The sequence below is a fragment of the Triticum aestivum genome, chromosome 6D, assembly GCF_018294505.1.
Source record: "Triticum aestivum cultivar Chinese Spring chromosome 6D, IWGSC CS RefSeq v2.1, whole genome shotgun sequence".
NCBI classification, from domain to species: Eukaryota; Viridiplantae; Streptophyta; class Magnoliopsida; order Poales; family Poaceae; genus Triticum; species Triticum aestivum.
In genome coordinates this window covers 40,636,298-40,647,389 of record NC_057811.1, presented here as the reverse complement: position 1 = coordinate 40,647,389, position 11,092 = coordinate 40,636,298, and the positions used below count along the sequence as shown (strand labels likewise).

Genomic DNA, 11,092 nt, shown 5'->3' with positions numbered 1-11,092 from the left:
TGCAACAATTTACTGCACAAAGGCCCGTGCACTCCGTGAGAATATGAGAATCCACTGGGATCTACCAGATGAGGACCAGCTCCGTTTCACTGGAGTAGACTGGCTCCAGAATCTGTTGGGCAGATGCGACTCAGAGCTAAGGAGGAAAATTCTGTTGTTGCTATGGCGAGCATGGTGACTGCGCCATGATTGCGTCCATGCAGATGGCAAGGCTATGATTGGCCAATCAGTGGGTTTCTTGATTAAATACGCTGAGGAAACAAGACCGAGAGGACCAGTGCTCACTGATCATGAGTATGACGCCCCCCTGGTCGGCCGTCAGGAGACTGAATCAGTGGAGCAGCAGCGAGCGGAAATGAAGGGGAAGATGCCCCAGGATCAGGCCACGGGGAACATCCACAAGTGTGCTGTAGGGAAAGGGATACATGCAGACCAAACACCTCCAAGAGCAACGATGACCACGCATACAGAGTGTAGTAACTAGTAGGTGGGAACCACCACCTGACGGCATTTGGAAATTAAACTCTGACGCATCATTCCTGCCTAACACGGGCGATACTGCGGTTGGAATTATTGTCAGAACAAACCAAGGAGTGGTTGCCATGGCATGTGGGCAGCGTTTGCAAGCTTGCATGAACCCAGAAGAAGCTGAAATCGCTGCCGTGGCACATGGACTTTCAGTCTTGAGCAAATACTACAGGGGGCCAGTGTGCGTGGAATCGGACTGTGCCGCCATCGTTAGCTTGCTGAATAACAGTACGAGCAACCGTTCGGCTCTGACGCTTTGTTTGCCCTGGTCATCTTCAAGACTGTTTTCAGAGAAATATCCTTCAGAAGTGTGAGAAGATCCAGCAACAAAATGGCTCATGAACTTGCTGCTCTAGCAAGGAGACAGGGAGACTATTTCATGTTTGGCGACTTCCCTCCTGCTTTAAGAAGCATCCTCAGGGAGGATTGTAATAGCTCTTCCACCTATTGTTAATTTGTAGCTGGGTTGATCCTCAAAAAAAAAAAAAAAGACTGCATGTATAAGGCGTGCATCTCTACACATATAGCGCATGCACACGCTTTGTCTGCGGGTTCGAACCCCATCCCCCTCCCCGTTCCCAAAATGTTTATATAATGTAAAAAAAAGTTTGCATAGTTTACAAATAGTGTATGTGAAAATTTCTCGGCCCGCTTTTTTGTTTTTATTTCTTGGCCCACAGACAAACTTTTTCATTTTTATTTCTTGGCCCACAGACAAATGGGCCCGTCAGCTATAGAAATACGAGATATGTATACAACGTGTAGAGCCAAGCCTGCTGTTTCAACCTCAGGGACCATATTGATCACGTATTTTTTTGTACCAGGGCCGTATTGAAGCAATACGCAAGTTTCAGGATCAAGTTGGAGGTCACCAACGACTACGAGGACTATAGATGCAATTCTCTCGTGGATCGGAAAGTACGACCCACGCGCGAGGCTGAACGATCTCTCGTGGATCAAGTTGGTGTCATGATGCTTTTATATCAGTGTATATGTATTACATTTAATATACAAAGAAAATGAAAATCCGACAAACTCACTTCTGGAGGCCTAGCACCAATGAACATCATCATTATATTTTTTTTTTCTTCGGTAGTGGGATAGAATTATCATTGAGATGTGATGTACCTGCTAAAGGAACTGGAACCAACTAATCAATCTGCAAACTACCATTTGTAATGCTAGAGAAATGCTACATTTCAAGATACAATGCAGAAGTGTAGACTGTTAGGACTTCTCCTACAGTTTTTGTTAGAAAAAAAAGTATATTGGGACATAGCAAGTTGAAATCATCCGACATACAAACAGTCAGTTAGGATCAAAGGCGTACTACTTTTTATGAGGTTCATAAGCATCTATCTAGAATCCCATTCCAAAGAATTATGTAGAGCCAAAGGGGGTCCGAACAAAGAATCTCATGTGCTAATAAATTTTGGCAAACCTATATCCATACTAATAATCTTTCCAGAGAGTACTAACAAAGAATTAGGAAATTGTCCCGTTGAATGAGGAAAAGCAAAAATGGAAGATGATAGGTTGTTCATATGCACCTGATCTTTCCACCAAAACCAAACATCATGCATCTTCGGCAGCTTCAAGTTCTGTTGTAATATTGATTCCTCTGCACCAATAATCTCATCTCTACCACGCAATTGACAGGTTTTATTTCCCTGAAAACATCGTTTGAATAAATTGACTTTAGTTAGTATGTTTATTTTTTCAAAACCAGCCATGAAAAACTTTAATTTTCAGGGGAAGCTTCACTTTCCAAAGAAATTTATCTAGAAATTAATATTTCTCAAGTTCATTCTCTTGTACAGATAGCTAACAGGAAAAATCCCATCAGAAGTATAATTAAATCTTTATCAATGCAGAAATTGACACCTTCACAAGTAGCTTGGAGGCTGTTTCACAATTTTAAAACATCGCACCAATGTGTCCATGTACTTTGCGCTGACTCCCAGCAATTTGTAAGAATCTCAGCAATAGTGCTAGTTTCATTGGAATCTGATTCCTTTCCACCACTGTTGGAGTCTACAATGCATCAGCAGAACTGAAGGGGTTGACAAGTTCAGTGGCAGTGCCCATCAGGTAGCTAGCAGGTTGTACTTCATTTAAAAAAGGGGATGACACAAGAATAATTCTGTTAGGAAAGAAAGAGGGAGGAATACCATCTCAAAGTAGTTGGAGCCGCGTCGCTCCATGGGTACGGCAACAGCGATGCAATCGGTGGACGTCCAAGAGTCCTCCTTAGCACCATCGCCATCCCGGACTCTGCTTCCATACCCACGAGCCAATGGCGGCTGCTCAGCCTCGAGGGCTGCGAGCCATAATCACCAAATAACAATTAAAAATGAATTATTTCTATGCAAGTCTACATATATATTTTAGTGGCTTTTGCAGAGTACATAGCTCCAATATATCTATAGGGAAGCTTACAAAAACAATAATCATATTGTACTAACTTCACAAAATTGGTTCAAAAGATTGTATGGTGAGAACAGCTTATAGGATTTATTTTACATGGTTGATGACTTGGAGCACGCAACAAGAACTCCATACATTTTGTTCAAGTAGTAATTCAACAAATGTTTTGTGTGCGCTCCTTTTATCATGAAACCATAACTGGACATGTAGTAAAAGTCCCCTAGAAATCAAATTTCTAAACTGCACATCATGTAACATTGATGAGTATGTAACAGTAAAAAATTATTATTTTGTGGAAGGGACATGATTTATTTTACTACCTAAGGTCAGCCCGCTATATCAGCACAATAGGGCAAGAAACCAAAATCATACCAGAGAGATAGAAGGGATTGTGAAATTCCAAAACACAATCAGTCTATCGTGAACATAAAATTAGTAAACAAATAAGTAATGAACTTGTACAAGAAATAAGGAACGAGAAAGAGAACCATATACTTTGGCGATATGTTGTACCCAATATCAACCATCTTCCTGGTGTGCAGCTTGATGCAGGGGCGGTGGAGAAATAGCAATTCGTCAAACACCATGAGGGCATTGACTCTAACCAAGAAATTAGAGTGGAAGAGTACGAATCCACCTGCAGAACGTGTACTCGTCGAGTGTTATGCTGCCTGGCCTGACACCACAGCATCCTCTATGGAAGAGTCAACGCCATTGAGCTAATTTAGGAGGAGCAGTGGGGTTGAGGGGCAGAAGTTCAGCAGCATGGTGCGAGACGGGAGCTGCGCTATAGAACCACGTAGAGGAGACTGACCTAGGGCTGGTGGTGCGGGTGTAGGAGCAGCATCCGCGGCCTCAGGGCACTCCTCTGGGGCGCCATAGCGACAGGAGGGCTCCGCGTCGTCGCGCGCTCAGCCGTCCATGGCGCCGTCGTCCGCTCGCACCTGCCAAGGATTTCGCAATGCCGTGTCGTATCCCTCCGTCACCCGCGCCGGTCGGTCGTCGCCCGGCTCCGGCGAGCTCCTGCCTAGGTCGTCGCACCTCCCTTCCTTTGTCGCTTGTCGCTTCTTCTCTCCTCACCTCCTTGTCTCGTTTCTGCCCGAGAAGCCGCGCTCCGGCCTTCCTCGCCGCCGGCGACCCCCCCGCGCCGCCCACTTCCGGATCCGACTCCCCAGCCCCTGACGCGCACGGATCCGCCCTGGGCACTTCCTCATCCCTTACCTCTGGCCGCCGCCTCCCCTCCTGTTTTTATATGTAGGCGTGGTAGGTTGATCTCGATGGACGTCAACTCGGTCCCGTCTCGTGTCCTTGATCAACTCCTTTTTCCTGTTCGTGGAGATCTTTTACGTACCAAAACACTTCTTTCTGATTAATAACAGGAATAACAGAACAGTCGTGCGTGGAACAACGGAACAGTCGTGCGTGGCGGGCCATATGATCAATGAATAGTACCACCTCGGATGTAGAAAATAATATAGATGAAAAAACTGAAAGCGTAAATTCATAAAAAGAAAGCATATTGTGACGGTGAACCCAAGAAGTCAACCCGTGCTTTATTATTACTAGTACACATGCCCGTGCGTTGCACCGGGCGAAAAAAATAGAACCTGTTTCCTGTGCCATTATGCACCATTTTATATCCAATTGTAATAAACGTCAATGATAATGTTAAACGTTAAAATTTTCTTTTTAAAAATAGAAGGTAATGTTAACATAAAAATTGGAATACTTTTTAAAGAATAGTCAACATTTTTATGAAATTTGAACATTTCTTTGAAAAAGATCATTTTTCGAACAGATGCTTTTCTTGCAAAGAATCCTTTTTCAGGGGTAATAATGTTTTTTAGGGGTAATAACATTTTTCTGTATAATATAATTTTGAAAATGTTATATATATATTTTTCTGTGACTGGTTTTTGCACAACCTGCTTCATTTGCCGGTGTGCATCATTTTTTATATCCAGTTTTCATAAACATCGACGATAAGGTTAAACATTAAAATTTTATTTTTTTAATAAAAGTTAACATTTGCATAAAATTGAAATACTTTCCAAGGAAGAGTTAACTTTTTACGAATTTTTAACATTTCTTTGAAAAAAATGTTTTTTGAACAGATGTTTTTTTGGACATTTTATGAACTTTTTGGGCTTGGGCCAAACGACTGGGACTACACAAACACGCACGCTCTCAGAAAAAAGATACACTTTCGTTGCGACACAAACTGCACACATTGTCTCTGTTCCCGTTCCCTTCACTATCTCTAGTCGCCGCCGATGCCGCCGATCCCCCACTCTCCTCGTCTCTCCCCTCGAACCGTCTCATTCCCCTCGCGTTGTCTCACAGACACACAACACACAGAGGAGCGAGCGCCACTCCGACCGGAGAGTGCTGCCACGCCGGTGACGAACCCTTCTACGCCGCCTCCTCATTCCTTCCCGTGCCCCTGTCCTCTCCCTCACGCCTCCTCTGCATTTGCGCGCCGGGCAAGCGCAAGGCCGCTGTGGCCAAAAATAGTACTCCCTCCATCCCGAAATATCTGTCGCTAGTGGTAAATTTACAAACAAATAAAAACCTGAAATTACCCTAAAAAAACCTGGAAGTTTTTGGGACACAACACAACTGGCAGTCCAGAGAATCATCAGTTCTCGTCGTCGCATCGCCCACTCAACTCGCATCCACCATTCCGCCCGCACCCCCCGAATTTCTCCGCCGTCCCAGTGCCGGCGCGACGCCGCATGCCCCGGCAGAGCGAGCGCTACTGCCGTCGCATATGCCCGTCGAGCGCCGCTTCCGCCTACGCATTCGCCCGCCTCTGCCCCCGACGCATCTGCCTGGCTCCAAAAAAGCTCATTTTTTGGGTCCAAATTGGCTGATCTGGCGGCGGTGCTGGATCCGGTAGCGGCGAAGGCGGCTAGCGGGGAGGAGCATGTCCTCCATGGCGGGCGGAGAGTGCACTGACAGATAGATGGAGTAATTTCGCCTTAATCCGTGGTGCTTCCCTTTCTCGACTTAATCTGCGGTGGTTCCAAATCTTCCTAAGAGTAATTGATGCCCAACATTCTCCGTCTCATTTTCATTGCTGCTTCTCTGGCCGCAGCGTTCTGCGTCTCCTCGATGAGTAATCAATCCATGTTCAGAGTTAATTAGGAGTGCAGTATTTTCGCTAGTTCCTCATTGCTACAATTACTCCTGATTGTGACCCAGCTTCCAAGTTTCAGTCATTATTTCTGGAACTTTTCTGTAATTCGAGTACTATGATGATGTTTATCTTCTTAAGAACAAAGGAACAAGTGTGGGAGGATGATATCTCTGCTGCTTGCTGTACTTCAATATTCTAGACTGTTGTTTAAGTTCTTGGAGTAAATTCAGTGTTTAAACATTTTATTCTTGCCACAGCAATAACTATGTGAGTGTACTGTAATCCAAGAGATTGTTCTTCATTCTTCTTGCAGGTAATAGATTGTTACTGTTACTGTTAAAGACGTGGCTCTCTCGGTGCTGCAGCTTCTTCCTCGCCGTGCAGGGACGGCGGCGACGAGCTTCTACCTCGACTACAACCACCTAGGTGAGTTCCTCCTCTTCTCTATGGTGCCACAGATAGCTAGCACTGGACTTGTGACATGGTTTAATTCATGTGTTGCTGCAATGATTTGTTCCTGTTAACTGCTAGAGTACTTGTTCATCATCATGATGTACTCCTATTTTCAGCAAATTGTTCTGTTTAAATGTACCAGTAGTAATCTTGCAAAATGTCAGGAGTAAATTACAGTACTCCTAATATCAGGAGTAAATTTACAACAAATTGTTCCTAATTACTATGGTCATTTAATTTGGAGTTGCTACTGATTCTATCTGTTTATAGCTATTTGGAGTAGGAGATTATATACCCTGAGTACTTGTGACCAAACATATAATTTCTGCAGCAAGTACAAATGTGCTAGAGTAATTCTTTCTATTGCTATGGACACATGGGCTATTTCTTTCTATTGGTATGTACAATATCTTATGTAGCCAAAGTTCGCTCTCTTCTCAAATCTGACCATGTAGTGTAGTGACCAGTAGTAGTAATGTGGTGATTATCCAGTAGTAACAGATGTCTGTAAATGTTCAGTTAAAGCATCTTATAGCTTTGGGAATGTGCTTATTCAGATCACACAATAAGGAAAAAAGAACACTACCATTAAGGAATGCTACAGAAATGGCAGTGATACTGAAGGATCTGCTTATTCGGATAAGAATTCCAATTCCAAAACAAAAACCCCTTTCAAAAAAGGGGAGTAGGATTAGGGCAAACAAAAAGGCAGGGAGGAGTACACCTTGCTCCTGATCCAGAACATTAAAGGGACTGATAATGACCAGGTGAGGTAGGATTTGGGAACGTGATGCCTTGATCGTTTTCTGACTGGATCCGGAGGCCGGAGCACCGTTTGCTTTCCCTGTTCAGTGTTCATGCTCGCTCTATCATTGGGGTTTATGGCCGTATGTACAAAGACATCATTATTTTCTTCATTTCTTTCTGGCATCAGATTAGCAGAAGCATCTCCCACTCCCATGAATGTTGTTTCTTTTCTCTTCTTTTCCTTTTCTGCTTGATAACATGAGTACTACAGAAAAACAAGAGTATCTGCTTGTTTGTAGTGACTTTCATGCATTACATTAATGCATAGACATCTTAGGCAAAGAATGTTTAATTCAGCAGTGTAGCAGCATTAGCTTGCTCCGCTGTATGCCGTATGCTCCGCTGTATACCAGGAGTACATGTTTATGGTCTTGCTGCATTAGTCTAACTTGAGCTGGAATGGCAGGATATATATGCATGATCCAGGAATCAAAACATGACATTTGTTGATCATCTGGAATTAAAGTACCATACCCAAATAATCTGTTTCAATTTGAGCATTTGCTCCTTCAAATAATAATGTCAAAAGCACAGTAAAATGCACTTTCATCAGTATCACCTTAATTGTGACTTTCTTCAGGTTCTTGTTCTTTCAGCAGTATTCTTCAGATTCTTGCTCATGAGGTTCTTGTTCTGCAGGTTCTGTCGTACAAGGAGCTCAGATAGGCGCTGGCACAGGTAGAGAATTTGATAAAAAAACAGGGCCGCAGCAGCATTTCAGTTTGGGAAGGTTAGAATGCTGGAGTTGAAGCAGTTGTGGATTTCTTCAAGGCAAAAATAGAGCATTTCCACTTAGTGAGATGAAAAGGGTTAGTTTTCAGGTTTTGTTTCAGCATGCTTTTGATTGGTCACTCCCTCTTCGTATGTATTAGAAATTCTAAAAAGACTTCATGCGTGGGACAAATGTGTGCTCGTGCTTGTTTTAATTTGAACCCTTCCAATTTCATTGTTCCTCCTGTGATTAGGCCTACCTTTAATCCGGCTTTGCTTCCTTTAATTCTCCCTTCAATTTCATTGTTCCTCCTGTGATTATGCCTTCCTTTAATCCGGCTTTCCTAACTTTAATCCTCCCTTCAATTTCATTGTTGCTCCTTTGATTATGCCTTCCTATCTGGCTTTCCTTCCTTTAACCCTTCCTTCCTTATTCTCAAGTCAGAGACTTTATTATTCCTTGCACGCTTCACTCCTTAATTCCCGAGACAGCTCCTTGACGCCGAGAAAACTAAAAAGCGTATATAAATTGGGAGGATTTAATGTAAGGGGGCAAGGTGGGACTATTCTGTACCAGAGTAATTTTCTAGCCTTGCCCAGGCCTTTAACCCTTTTGTTTTGTGGGCTGTGTGGTCGCTGGCTTAGTAGGGCTGGGCCTTTAAACTCGGTGATGGATAAACGAAACCAGATCGATCGGTGACGTACGTGCAGGCAACGAAACGTTTCTATAGCGAAGATAGTACCACCTCGGGTATATGTTTTAGATTCAAACTGAAAGCGTAAATTCACGGGAAGAAGCGTATTGTGAATCAAGCCGATGGAATCCGAGACGAACCTTGGAAACGAAAACACTCTTTTACGAGCCCAATCCCTCTTCCCTACCCTGATTTTAAGGTGGGACTACTAAGATCTCTCCTCTAATTTCTCTGTCCCCAATTCTACCATGGTGTCATGGTGACATCAACGGAGGATGGGACAGGCAAGATCTATGCAATTATTCCTTCTCTAGACGGGATGACGGAATATGCATGGGGGCAGCAGATCCTAGAGCATGCGCAAGCGGTGCACGTTGTGGGACGCCTAGACCGGATGGTCTTCAGGCCACTGGATTAGATCGTGTCTGTTATGCGGACATGTCACATCTGTATGCTTGTACGTGTTGCGACTTTGTTAACCTAGAAGGGGGCTTTGGTTGATCCTTGTATTTATTTTGTCAGACTCTAGTGAATAATTAAGAAAGATGGCTGTGTGCACCATGCTGATGCAGAGGCCGGGGGTAATCCTCCTTTTCGAAAAGAACTTCTAACGTGAGGAAAGTGAGATCTTCTCACTAATCTCTCTTCCATTGTCTAAAAAAAACTAATATCTCTTCCAAATCTCTCCTCTTCTCTCTCTCCTTCCTGATTATAAGGGATGCATGGCTGGATGTGGTTGCTTAAGGGCATGTACAATGGGGATCCGGCTTGCCTGCTCCCTCCCCATGCTCCCATCCGTGCTCCCACTTCATCCTACGGCTATCTTTTTTTCTTTTTCCTTTCTAATATAATCATTTCCCCTCTGATTTTAAGGGGGTGGAGCCACGCCTTATTTTGTTCCAATCAAATCAAACCACGTACGCGGAAGCACGGATGGGCGCAAGCACGTGGAGCAGGCAAGTCTCGTCCGTACAATGGTGCTATTTTAGGTGTGCCACGTAGGATAATTGCTGAGGTGGAGAAGAGATAATTCATAATAAAATGCTTGTCTTCTCTTATTTAAAAGATGATCTCTTAGCTCAATATGTGTCACCATGATTTTAAGAATTACAAGTTATCTTCGATAAGACTAAGGAATAACCCATTGTATACATGTTTTATTGTCGTCTCGGTTGTTTGGATACGTGGTTTATACAAAATCTGTTTCCACTAATCACGTTTTGGACTCTAACCACCTAAAACCATGTTTGGTTAGTCTAACAAATCCGTGGATAAGAAAAACTTAGTTTCCCGAAAACCCAAAAAACGAGTATTAGGAAAAACGACTAATGGACGTTTTTCTATAAACCAGCTTTGATCGCAGATCCTTTGTTTCAATCGGAGAGGGCTCTACCTTACATTACTCCATTATTATACGCCGGTGGGCAGCGTCCAGTGCATCTACCGCATGGTCAGCCGTGTGCATCTATCACGACAGAGTCAGCCGTTCCAGGTGCCGTGGCGGCTGCTCCCGGCGACGGTGGCGCACAGTAATGTACGACAACGTCAGCCGATTCCAGGTGTCAGTGTCATGGTTGCTGCTCGCTAGGTACAAGACGGCCAACAAGAACGTCGACAAGGTAGGGCAAATCCAGCACGCCGACGTCGTCGGCAAGCCCACGCTATCGCCATCAGCTGTCTGACAAGACCACCTTCGGCCATGGCGTCCTCCTCTCAACGGGGTCGTGAGCATGGGCGGGGGTTGACAACGGTGGCGGCGCCGTCGAAGACGTGGTTGTGGCTGCTGACGAATCCAGGCTGGTAGGACGTGAGGAACAGCAGGACCTCGTCAAGCCGGCCGGGGGCAGGACCTTCCGTCAAGGCCTCCATCTGCTCGACACTCACGACCACCACGACACAGCTCAGCGGCATGGCACGCCACTTGGGTACAAGAGGTTGACGCGCATGCCGTGGTGACCGAGCTCTCAGGCGGCCGCGTGCAACAGGCCAAGCAGCGCCCCGGAAATTGGCGGCCATGACGCGGGCGACCGTGCCTTGGTAAGTGTCAGTGATGGGGCCGTCGGGAGCAGCAGGAACTGTGCCATTGTTGGCGTGCTGGGCATGGTGCATTGGTGCCTCCCCTCCTGGACATCCTCACGTGTCGCGTGGTGCCTCCCCTCCTGGACATCCTCACCTCTCGTGTGAATTACTTGAGCACGTCCTCAAGGTTGAGGATGACCCGAAGCAGCATCGAAGCTAGATTCTAATATTAGGCCATCTAGAGAAGTCAGCCACGTCCAAACAAAGTATTCTATAAATCAGTTTTAACAAAATAACAACTTAAAACTGGTTT

At 44.7% G+C, this 11,092-nt stretch overlaps 1 long non-coding RNA gene across 2 annotated transcripts; it reads left to right on the top strand.

Annotated features, from left to right (window-relative positions):
* The first annotated feature begins 5,546 nt into the window (after positions 1–5,546).
* Positions 5,547–8,310, top strand: LOC123143373 (uncharacterized). 2 transcript variants are annotated; one of them, XR_006470817.1, is made up of 3 exons: positions 5,558–5,996; positions 6,408–6,520; positions 7,994–8,310. It is a non-coding gene; the product is annotated as an uncharacterized lncRNA (long non-coding RNA). The 2 variants fall into 2 exon arrangements; XR_006470816.1 differs by having other exon boundaries at positions 5,547–6,520.
* Positions 8,311–11,092: the final 2,782 nt, after the last annotated feature.